Raw genomic sequence first — 7,866 nt, 5'->3', positions numbered from 1 at the left:
TTTGTATTTCACATCCTCGGGCCGGGCAGACAGAAGGGACACAGTGCCATCAGCTGGGCGCTTTTCCAGCCGCCATCCAAGCGCTTTTCCAGCCAGGAAGGGCGGCAGGAGCTCAGCCCTCCCTGAAGAAGCTCCTTGCACAGAGAGCAGCACACGCAGAGCCTGTGCCCGCCCTGGGTGAGGAGGCCGAGCCAGCACAAAACCAGGATTAGCAGCTCCTGAGCCCATTAGGAGGACAGCAGCTAATCCTTGCTGCAAGGAGCTTTAGGGACCTTGTGTCCTGCAAGGTGCGCCAGCATTTTTTACCTGGTTTGGGCTGGGATGGATTTAATTTTCTTCCAGGCTGCTGGGCAGGGCTGCTTTGGCTCTGTGCTGGACACAGTCTTGGCAGCCCCGGTGTTGGAGCCCAGGGCACAGGGAATGTCTCCCTGCCTGTCCTGAGAAGTCCTGATCCCCGGGAGTACCCTGCTTTTAACCTTGGTCCATGGGGAAAGCTTCCAAGACTTTGGGATGAATTGGAATCTACGAGTGTGTGAAGCAGATTGTAGTACAGGTTATCACAGGGTGAAAAATAGCTTTGGGGTTTTAACATGGAGGTAGACAGAAGACAGGATGGAGGATTTTGGGTGTTGTCTGATCTCCTTCTTGTTCTTCTGTGGGAATACAGGAAATTCCTCTGGGACTCAAGACCCTGACCAGGGGGCTCAGAGACCTTGGCACAGAGCCCAAGACCCCTATGCCTTTGATTTAGCCCCTGGAAAAAACAATTGCCAACCTTGTATGAAGGATTACAAGCCACGACAGTTTAAATAGAATGACAGTGAATTTATCACAGGGAGAAAAATAGATATTTTGGGAGTTTTTAGAGTGGGAGTTGAGGAGGCAAGATTGGGGAATCTGGGCATATCCAGCCTTTCTCCTTCTTCTTCTTGGCCTCCATCTTCTGCTGTGATGGTGGCACTTTAGATTGGTTTAGAGTAGAAGCTCACTGTCTAACACAGGTGATGGGTATTGCAAAGTTATGGTAAACATTGTACATGTAGTTTTTAGCATAAAAAGATAAAACTGCCCCGGGGCAGGCAGAGTGGCTGGATTGTCTTGCTGAGCGGGCCTCGGCTGGACAGGAAAAAGAATTTTATAGATAAGATACAATAAACAACTTTGAGGCCAAGAAATGAAGAGCTCTGACTCCTTCTTTGACTGCCAGGCTGGGAAAAGATACTTTCTAACACATCTTGGGGTCACTCTGAACAGCCAAAGACCCCGAGATTCTTCATCTACTCCATTTTCTGCTGTGCCAGGAGCACAGAGTAGTTTGTTATAAAAAAACACAATGCAAATGTTGCATGAAGAGAAAAATAATCAGTTATTTGGTAGAAAGGTAAAAATAAAATATGTTCTAAGAGTTAAATGGACAAAACAGTTTTAAAAGGCCTTGAACCTGTGTGTCTTGTGACTTTTGGTGCCTTTCTCTTTGTACGCTGTCTTGTGTGCAGATGGAGTGCTGAACTGTTGATAAGAGAAAAAATAAACAGCAGCCAGAAGACCAAAAACAACCCCAAAAGTGCCATTTGTGTCTCAATCCTGGCTCAGAACTTTTTAGGGGTCTCCCCATCAGGGGTTACTCAGGGAGGGTTTCCACACTCAGGGATCTATTTGTTACTGCTGAAGAGCACTTGCACAGCATCAGATCCTTTCCTGCTTCTCACAGAGTCCTGCCAGCGGGGGGATGCACAAGGATTTGGGAGGAGGCATAGCTGGGAGAGCTGATCCCAGCTGACCAGAGGGATATTCCAGAGCATATGGTGTTGGGGCCAGCAGGCAGAGCTGGGGGCAGAAGGAGGAAGGGGCTGTGTTTGGAGTGATGGCTTTGTCTTCCCAAACCACCTTGGTGGAGCTGAACACCTGCCTGCCCATGGTGAATGAATTCCTTGTTCTGCAGGTACAGGATGTGTCCTTAAAGGCTTCAGACTCCCAAGCTTTTCTGTCACATTGATGATGTGAAGCTGGGGTTGAGAACAAAAAGATTTCACCCCACCTAGCCTGATCTATGATGTACTAAGTGATGACTGTGGGTTTTACATCAATCTCACCAAATTGTTTCCCTCCCTCCTTGCAGTTCCACTGGAGACAGCTTTACCACTGACTTACAGTGCTTTAAATGATACAGGTACTATTTTTAAAGATTCAAACCCTCATTTGACACCATATTTATACTGGAAATGAAGGTAGCGCTAAATAAAGAGCAATTCAAATCTCGGGGTTTGTGGGGTTTTTTTTGTCTCATCCCACAAGTTTTCTCACTTTCACACTTTTGATTCTCTCCTCCATCCAGCTGGTGGGGCAGTGAATATGTGGCTGTGTGATGGTTGGTTGCCAAGTGGGGTTAAAACTACAATATGTGTATAAAACTAGAAAGGAAACGGATTTTAATGGGAATTCCAGGGGAGAGAAAAAAAAAATCTGTATTTATCTTTAACTTTTTTTTTTTAACTTCTAAACTTTTATAAACTTAAACTGTATTTATCTTGTCCCATGAGTTTTATCACTTTTACCCTTCTAATTCTCTCCCCAGAGAATCCAGAGAGAATTGGAAGGGTGAAGGTGATGAAACTCACGGGTTGCAGGGACAGTGAGTGAGCAGTTGCTGGCCGGGGTTCAGTCAGTGACAGCAGTGGTGGCCCTGGCCCTAGCAGCAGCCCGCCATGGAAGCAAAAGCTTCTGCCCACAATTTGCTTTGGGACCTCTGAAAAAGGAACGGGAGGTCCACATGACAAGCTGGAGAAACAGCATTCCTTAATCTTTAATGGCCAGAGGAGTGCAGCTGAGGGTACAGCCCAGCAAAAAGTGCACGCAGCCTTGAAAACCTCATTAATTCTGCTCCTTGTCTTCCCAGCCACAACTGGCCTCTCCACTGGAGTGTGCCAGCACATCCCTCCCTGAAGGGGACAGCTCTTGTTTTCTCTTCTCCTCTTACCTTCTGCTACATGAAAAAGCCAGGCACCTGCACACCCTTTTCCCCAGGTGTGCTTGCTATTATGCCAGGTGAAAAAAACCCTCCCTTTCTCTTCTTTTCCCCTCTTTTTGTTACCTCTGCAGTTTATCTCCCCACTGCCTGCCTTCCTTCTGCTGCTGGCTGGCTGCAGGGCTTCTCAAACCTGGTTTTAAAATGTAAAGTGACTTTCTGACTGTGTGGCTCTGAGCCAAGCCTTCACAGGCAGTGGCTAGGCAAAATGCACTTATTCCCTGTCCTCTGAGGTGGGTCAAAGCTTATTCCAAGAGGTGCTTTGGCATGAGAGCAAAAGAAAGCTTCAGAAACGGAGAAAGTGATGTGATTTGAAGGACTCAGAGTTCAGCTTCACGGGTGGGTGGCTCCTGACCAGTGTCCATGCAGGGAGTCTTTTTGTTTCTTTCCAGCAGCTCTCATGAACTCCTCTGGCTCTGCTCAATTCGAGCCATGCATGTGGATGTATCCTAGCTACACAGGAAATGGGTATATCCTATTTATAGAGGAAATATTTATACAAATATTTTCTCTCTCCTAAGAGCTTCTCTCTCTCCCTTTCTCTCTCTCTCTCTTTCTCTCTCAGGGGTTGTTGAGGAAATTTTCCAGCCTGACCATTCAGGCTCTCTGGGATGAACCACACTCCCACTACCCAAATCTTCGACTGCTGAAGCCACTTCACAGCACGCAGTCAGAGAGGTCAGAAAAGAAAGAAACTCACAGCAGTTAAATGAAATTGAAGGCCAAACTCGACTGAGCCAGGTCCCTTTGAAACTTACCCAATGGAATCAATAGTAGGAAAATGAAATTCACAGCAGGGCAGTGTCCCAGCTGTGACACCAAAGCAGCACAGGGCAATGCATGGCATGAACAGAACTGATTTTGCTGGGCTTGGATATTCCCTTTTATCCCCACAGCTCACGAAATCTAATGCCAGGCCAATTTTCAAGGACGGAGAATGTCTGTTTTCTTTCAGTCCTGGCTACCATGAGCTCTGTACCACCTTGTGGCACTGAAGGGTTGTTTCCTGCAGGCTTGGATGTCCCCAAAACGTGCAGCACCCATTTCCCCTGCAGCCACATGCAGGTTGTGTTACCACTCCAGTGATCTGAGCAGGACTGTGACCCAGGCACAGCCCTGGGGCTCTGTGACACCTCTGGTGCCATGGCAGAATTTTGTCTCAAAGGGGGACCCAGGCTCTGACAAAGGAGCTGACTTAAAAATCAGATGTGAAATGGTGAGTGGTGCTCAAGGGAAAGTCATGCATGGTGGCAATATCCAGAGTGTGAAACCTAGGGAAGTGGGATAGAAAAGGAATGTGGATTTTAACAGTTAAATGTGTCGCAGACATCTTTTCATTAAAATTCTTTCATTAGGCTTTTTTCCTGCTGAAGCTGAGAAATTTTAGCAACAAAATGTAAACAATGGTTACCTGCTGCTGTGGAATGCAACAGGTGGATCCGTGCTTGGTCTCCTGTGGATGTTTGGATTTACTGACCACTCATGGCAGGGCTGGGTCTCTCTCTCTGCTGGGACACAGAACTTTGTTATTGATTCCTTTTCTATTCTTAGCTTAGCTAGCTTCTGAGAACCTTTCCTTCTATTTCTTTTTAGTATAGTCATAATGTTATATATATATGATAAAATAATAAATCAAGCCTTCTGAACATGGAGTCAACATTTTCGCCTCTCTCTCACTCTGAAGACCCTTGTGACCACTGTCACAAAAATGTACTCAGGAAAGCATAAAGTGTCTAACTGATTCGTTTAGGTGTCTAAACTCTACTCTATAATTTCTTCTGGAATATTTTTAATTGTAAGAACAATTTGTAAGAACATAAGGAGTACCAGGAGCATGTACGGGTGTTTTCAACAAAAACCCATAAAATTAACCTGCATCAGCTGGGATGTTTATGTCCCCTGGAAGAGGCTGTGGTCAGAAATTCTCTTCTCCAGGAGCTACAGGGCTCCTGTGGGGCAGCCTGTCCTGCATCCACTGTCTGTCCAGCTCACTGTGCTTACAGGAATCAGGTTTCTACCCAGGCAAACAGCAAAACTTCCAAATCCAAGTGCTGTGTCTGACAAAGGAAGTGCTCCATGCCACATTTTTTTGTTTGTTTTGTGGGGGGTTTTTTGTGTGTTTTTGTTTTTATTTTTGTTTGTTTATTTGTTTTGTTTTCTTCTGGGTTTTTTGTTTGTTTGGTTTGGTTTTTTGGGGATTTTTTTCTCCCCTCAGAAATATCCAAAGTTTGAACTGCAGCCTGCAGGGACCAGTTGGGGAGAGAGCCAGGACAGCCACTCTGCTGCCTGGTACAGGATGTGTCCTTAAAGGCTTCAAACTCCCAAGTTTTTCTGTCACGTTGCTGATGTGAAGCTGGAGCTGAGGACGAAAAGATTTCACCCCACCTATCCTGATTTATGATGTACTAAGTGATGACTGTGGGTCTTACATCAATCTCACCAAATTATTTCCCTCCCTCTTTGCAGTTCCACTGGAGACAGCTTTACCACTGACTTACAGCACTTTAAATGATACAAATGCTATTTTTAAAGATTGAAACCCTCATTTGACACCATATTTATAGTGGGTATGAAGGTAGCATAAGTGAAGAGCAATTCAAGTCTCGGGGTTTGTGGGTTTTTTTGTCTCATCCCACAAGTTTTCTCACTTTTATGCTTCTGAATCTCTCCCCCATCCAGCTGGTGGGGCAGTGAGTGCGTGGCTCATGATTTTCTCTTCTCATGTGTGATGGCTGGTTGCCAAGTGGGGTTAAAACTACAAAATGAGTATAAAACTAGAAAGGAAACGGATTTTAATGGGAATTCCAGGGGAGGAAAATCAGTTGCTCAAGTCTCAGAACACATTTTACTTTCCTCTGTTTCTAACTGGAAATTACTACTATGAAAATCCGTGAAGAATCAAAGCTCTGCTACACTAAGTGAAGGTACATAACGCACAGTTCTTATCACAGAGCTGTGCTTGCGTGCAGATTTTAATTTTAAATAGTAGTAAATAATTTTAAATAGTAGCAAATAATTTTAAACAGCAGAGCCTACTGTAGAAACAATAAAGCAGTTCTGACAGTCACAGATCTGATAGTAGTAAATAATTTTAAACAGCAGAGCCTACTGCAGAAACAATAAGCAGATCTGATAGTCACAGCTTTTTCTGCACACAAATAAAACCTCACTGTGTCTCCTCCAGTGCAAGGGCTGATTCAGAGGCTGAGGGAAAGCCTGTTTTCCTCTGCCCAGCCTTCTGCTCTTCTGAGCAGCAGAAGCTGTTAGTGTGGAGCAGGGAACTTGACAAACCTTGTTTTCTCGGGTTGCGATGGAAACGCTGCATTAATTACGCGCAAAGACAAACGAGCCATCGGCAGAGTGACTTCTTTCTGAGCAGCTTTGCCGCTCACGGAGGTAATGAAGTGATAAACAAGCATTGTCATGATCTCCAGGCCCACCCTCAGCGGCTCCCTGCCGGCAGCTCGGCCATTTCCAGGTAGTTTGATGGGAGGAAATCCGAGGAAATCTTTATTGTTCTCGGATTATTTCATGCCCTGTTCACAGAGGTTTCTGTGACCTGCCCCTGGCTGGCTGCTTGTGCTGCTGGCTCCTGGCCTTCTCCAAATAGCGACAAAATAGGAAAAAACAGGAAAGGAATGATGCACGCACAGCGCAGGGCCTGCTGAGGCAGTTTGTGACTCACTGCTTGCTTTGTCCGCTTACAGGCCCCCAAAACCACAGGAGGGCTCCAGGTCCGTGATTGTGGATTTAGTTTAACCACCCCAAAAAAGGTGTCTCCAAAGTCACGGTGACCTGGAGATGCACAAGGAGAGGGCACAGCTGGTGCCAGAGCCACGCTGGCATTAGAGCTGCTTCTCAAAGCCAGCTCAAAGAATATTTACTGTGTCATAAAGGCCTTCTTCCTCTCCTGTCATTTGGTTAGCTTGGTTTCTCAGAAAGAGGTTTTGTGCCATTTTTAACTACTTCCAAGCCTTTTTCCATACAGAAATGCAACAAGCTGCTGCCTCCTCTTCTCAGATTACATAGATTCATCTGGCACTGTAAATAAATTAAAGTGCTGTGGCCTGGCTATTGTTTGAAAAAAACCCACAAAAACAGCCTTATCTTACACCTGAAGCAGCAAGAATGGTGTGTTAATATTCTGTTTCTTGTGACTTTCAAGATAGTAAGTGCTTTTAGGAGGCGGCCAGGTGAGGCTAACTCTTGGTTTATGCTTCAGGGGTAAAGTGTAAGGAAATATTGTCTTTGGTGGCAGAAGAAAACTGCTCTGGGGAAAAGGCCTCCCTTAAGATTGTAAGCCTTGTTACAAAAATAAAAAAAATTGATAAAGAGATGCATCTAATTTACCACCCTGCATGGAGATGGATAAAATGCGACTTCTGCTTGTATTATTTGTGGTAGCCCAAGCTGGTCCATTATTGTTTTTCTTCCTCCTTCAGCTTCTTGCCATTGTTTCCTTCAGGTCTTCTGTCTGTGACATTTCTTTTTGGCCTAAAATACATGAAGATTGTTAACTGTGAGGATATTTTTTATCCTTTCTAGCACCTGACAGGACCTTACCACCCTCAGAGGGAAGAATTTTATTCCCCATGCTCAATCTAACCCTGCTCTGTGCCAGTGTGAAGCCATTCCTTAAGTCCTTCTAAATTCTCTCTCTCCATCTTTCTTGCTGGCTGCTTCAGGTATGGGGATTAGTTCTGCCCAGAGCTTTCTCCTCTCCAGGCTGAGCAATCCCAATTATCTCAGCCTTTCCTCGTTTGGGATGTGCTCCACCCCTGTGGTGCCCTTCTCTGGACTCATTGTCACAAGAGTGCTGCAGGAACCCATAAAATATTGTG

The sequence above is a fragment of the Zonotrichia leucophrys genome, chromosome Z (genome assembly GCF_028769735.1).
Source record: "Zonotrichia leucophrys gambelii isolate GWCS_2022_RI chromosome Z, RI_Zleu_2.0, whole genome shotgun sequence".
Classification (NCBI taxonomy): Eukaryota; Metazoa; Chordata; class Aves; order Passeriformes; family Passerellidae; genus Zonotrichia; species Zonotrichia leucophrys.
This window is presented reverse-complemented; position numbering follows the sequence as displayed.